General features: G+C 47.7%; 1 pseudogene; it reads left to right on the forward strand.

The window, feature by feature from the left end:
* The first annotated feature begins 3,165 nt into the window (after nucleotides 1–3,165).
* Nucleotides 3,166–3,735, forward strand: LOC101445205 (Parkinson disease protein 7 homolog pseudogene; annotated as a pseudogene).
* The last annotated feature ends 702 nt before the right edge of the window (nucleotides 3,736–4,437 follow it).

Consider the following 4,437-nt stretch of genomic DNA (forward strand, 5'->3'; position numbering starts at 1 on the left):
TTTTCTGTTTTTTCTCTTTGCCCCCATTCTGGTGGGTATGTGGAGCACCTCGCTGAAGTCGGGAGCTTGTTTTCACATTCACAGTGGTCACTTGGACATCCCCTCTTTGTTTAACAAAAGACGTATTGTGACTGTAACTCTATTTATATACTTACAGAGTTCCCATTTGACCGTGGCTACGTGTGCAATCCAGTCGCGTCAACCACACGCTGTTGCGCCGCCAACACCACGGTCCACGCCGGCACTGCTCCGCGGCCTTTGCGAAGGCCGGTCACGCGTTTCTCCCGCCGGCTGCCGGCCCGCCCTTCGGCTTCTGGACGGGCTTGACGTTCCCTGGTCCTTCCTCTCCGAGGCACGCATTCTGAGCACGCCTCCCCCTGCTTTGCCCTCCCACCGCCTTCATGGTGTCTCTTGACAAACGGAGGTTCTTGATTGGGATAACATCCGATTTATCCACTTTCCCTTTTAGGTTTGGTTGAAGAAATCTGCCCACGCTGAGGTCACAAAGGTAGGCTCCTGTTTTCTCCTGAAAGCTTTCTTGTTTCACACTTAGACCTGTAATCTATCCAAAATTGATTTTTTGTAAGGTAAAAAAGAGGGATCAAGGAATTTCTTTCCATGCAGACATCCACCTGCCCACCCCCCGCCCCCCAGTTTTTAGACACGCCCGTCCTTTCCCTCTGCTCTGGGGGTTGGCATTGTTTCAAATCTTATTTTTTCTTTTAATAAGCTCCAGACTTATCTGCCAGCTTTTCCAGTAATGTCCTCCGTCTGTTCCAGGTCCCATCCAGGCCCCTCCCCTTTCAGTCCTCATTCCGTGGCCTTGATGGTCTCGCATCCCCATTGTCCTTGACCGAGTGGTCTTGAGCACGACTGGCCGGTGTCCTGGGGACTGCCCCCTCCCATCTGGGTCTGTGTTCATTGTCTCGCGATTGGGTCGGGGTTGTCCCAGAGGTGAGCTGCCCTCCTCTCCCCGTCTCGGGGGGACCTGAGACCCCCACGGCATCACTGGGGATGCTCACCTGACTCACCTGGTTCAGGTGGGTCTCCCAGGTTTCTCCACTGCTCCCCTTTCTAGCGTGTTCTTCGTCCCTGTGTCCAGGTCCCCCCAGGGGTGGGGATGTTATGCTCCAGCTCCTGGAGAGGAGTGCAACGGGCGTCACCCCGTATTCCTCCACCCAGCCATGTGTTAGGTGCCTATGGGCGCAGGCACATTTATTTTATACTTTGTCAAATCTTTATAAAAATTCAGCATAAATGACGAGTTGGTGTCCACTTTGACTGAGATGGAATACAAGGGACTCCAATAAAACTGGATAAAGCGTGTGAAAAATTGGTACGCAAGACTGTGGACACCAGGCAAGGAAGAACGGGGTTCCCTGAGAGATGGGGACAAACAGGCTGAGCCGCTCTGGAGAGGCATCGGGAGGGAGCCCGTGAGGAGCCTGGAGACACGGAGCTGAGAAGACAGAGCTGTGAATCCGAGGCGCCTCGGCAGCTGGAGCGGGAGGGCGGGTCACCAGGACGGGCCGGGGGCTCCCAGAGGGCGCCTCGAGGACTGCAGCCGATGGGCAGCGGCCCCTGCGCCCTCCCCACCGAGCCGCTCTCCAAAGCAGCTCCCTCCCCAGCCAGGTCGAAAAAGTTTCCATTTCCCTTTTCTCCAAAATTCTCCCCTCTACACCCGATGGGTAAATTCTTATTCTTAAGAGCTCCACCCAGACCAGCCCTAATTGGCCTTAATGGCAAAGACATACGCAGTTAAAGAAGGGTGACCTGGGAGAAAACGCTGCCAAATTATAATAGTAAAAATCGCAGTCCCTGGACTGTATCCCAGAGGCCTTGCTTCTTGGATGCAGAGGCTGTTTTAAAACTGCAGAATATTTACCCTGTCACTGGACAGTAACAAAGCCACTCGTGGCTGGCCCTGCTGAGGCCAGGGGGCCCTTGCACGTAGCCCCTTATTAATTAACACGAGTCAGCCCAGAACTAAACACCCAAATTCCCAAGTCACCTTGCTAAACCAAAAAATTTCTAATCAGAATTAGCCTACCTGCCATGGGCAGCAGCATAAACCTTCAACGTCAAGTAAACTAAACACATAATCAATCCCTGCCTGTTTAGTAATTAGACTGTCTCTAACCTCGTCGCCTCTCCTTATCCTGAGTCTCCCTGCCTTTACTGGAATGTTATTAAACAGTGGACTCTCCTCCGATTCAGGAAGACAAATTTGAGGGCTGCCCTCCTGTCTTCGCGAAGCTGGCCTGTACTGATAAAAGTTTTTCTTTGCTCAAAACCCCGGTGTCTGCTGATTGACTCTGAGAACTTTGGGCAAGGACCCTCTTTTGAGCTACAACAGTAATGACCTGCATCTGCAGATGAGAAGGGGACCCAAGGTCAGGGAAGGAACCACCTGGAAGGACTTCAGGGAATGTGGCCCAAAACACACAGGGCTGGGAGAATCGCATATTAGCGCCAGCAGCTGGGAAACTCCACAAGCCATGGGGGATAGATCACTCAGGCAGGCTCTGCCTCAGTAATTGGGAATAATTTTGTCTTTAGGGTAACTTCTGGTTCAGTCTTTCCTAACAAATGTGGGAAATCATTGCCAACAGAATCAAATTGTTTCCAAGTAATGCACTCCTTATCAGAACAACCTCAAGAACATTTTAGAAATACAAAATTATTCAGAATCCAGCAGGGTAAATTTCATACATCTGGCAATGCCAGGAATGCCAGGAATCAGGAAATTGGGATGCATAATGAGGAGAAAAGTCAATAAGTTGAAACCTACCCATGGCTGTCATAAGTTAGAATTGGCAGGAGAGGATGTTAAAATAGCTATTGCAACTACGTAGCACATATTCAAAACTGGGCATGGTAAGTGGCAACACGGGAGATACTAAAAAGACTCAAATCAAACATCTAGAGATGTAAAATCCAATGTCCAAGATGAAAAATATACTGATTGAAATTAATGACAGATTAAACATTTTAGAAGAACATTAGTGAACTTGACGACATACCAATAGAAACTATCCAAAATGAAACATATTGAGAAAAGACAAAATAAAAGTGAGCTATAGGTGGAAGAGGGTGAGACCCCGGGTCTGTAGGAACGGACGCGAGGCTCAGGGTTGTATGAAGCCTTCAAAAAATTACAACAAAATGGCTTCCAAAAGAGTTCTGGTCATCCTGGCTAAAGGAGCAGAGGAGATGGAGACGGTCATCCCTGCAGATATCATGAGACGAGCTGGTATTAAGGTCACTATTGCGGGTCTGGCTAGAAAAGAGCCAGCACAGTGTAGTCGAGATGTTGTCATTTGTCCTGACGCCAGCCTTGAAGATGCTAAAAAAGAGGGACCAGATGATGTGGTGGTTCTGCCGGGAGGTAATCTTGGTGCACAGAATTTAGCTGAGTCTGGTGCTGTGAAAGAGATACTGAAGGAACAAGAAAAGAGGAAAGGCCTCATAGCTGCTGTCTGTGCAGGTCCTACAGCTCTGTTGGCTCATGAAATAGGTTTTGGAAGCAAAGTTACAACACACCCACTTGCTAAAGACTAAATGATGAATGGAAATCACTACAGCTACTCAGAGAACCGCGTGGAGAAGGATGGCCTCATTCTCACCAGCCGTGGCCCTGGAAGCAGCGTTGAGTTTGCCCTTGCTATTGTGGAGGCGCTGAGCGGCAAGGAGGCAGCCGATCAGGTGAAGGCACCACTCGTTCTTAAAGATTAGCGCAGAAATATATGATAACAGTTAGAGAGGCTGTGTGTCATCTGTTCTCATTGTTAGATGTCAGCAGCCAGTGTTGGTTCCCGTGCACACGAGACCGTTCCTGCCTTTGTGAAGGAACAGCGGGACAGAGATGTCTCAGCCTACAAGTTTCGTGTCCGTACATTTCTGAATCTTGTGCACCAGATAAACAGTTTATTTAGCAAACCACTGATTGTTGTTTCTTTTGTGAAATCAAATTCATTATCAGCTTCATGTGCACCTCTTAACGGTTGATAGAACTACTAAAATCAGAGAACAGTGAATGCATTTTGCACAGCAAGTAGGAAAGCATAAAAGCAAACATTTAAGAGGTCTGTGATTTTCTCCCTTTCACTAATTGTACTTTCAGTGTGTTATTAAAGAATATCGATGAAAAAAAAAATGAGCTATAGGAAAACCCCTTAGCAGCCTCATATATGCACTCTTGGAGTCCCCAAAAAGACTGGGGAGACAAAAAATATTTGAAGAAATAATGGCTGAAATTGTGCAAATTTCATAAAAACTAAAACCCACAGATCCAAGAAGCTTGATGAATTACAAGGTCAAGAAATAGGAAGAGAACCTCACCAAGGCATGGACTCAAAAAATTGTTCAAAACTACTGATAAAAAAACAAATGCTCAAAGCAGCCCTTAAAAAAGTCTTGTTACCTATAGAACAAAGA

The sequence above is a fragment of the Dasypus novemcinctus genome, chromosome 12, assembly GCF_030445035.2.
Source record: "Dasypus novemcinctus isolate mDasNov1 chromosome 12, mDasNov1.1.hap2, whole genome shotgun sequence".
Classification (NCBI taxonomy): domain Eukaryota; kingdom Metazoa; phylum Chordata; class Mammalia; order Cingulata; family Dasypodidae; genus Dasypus; species Dasypus novemcinctus.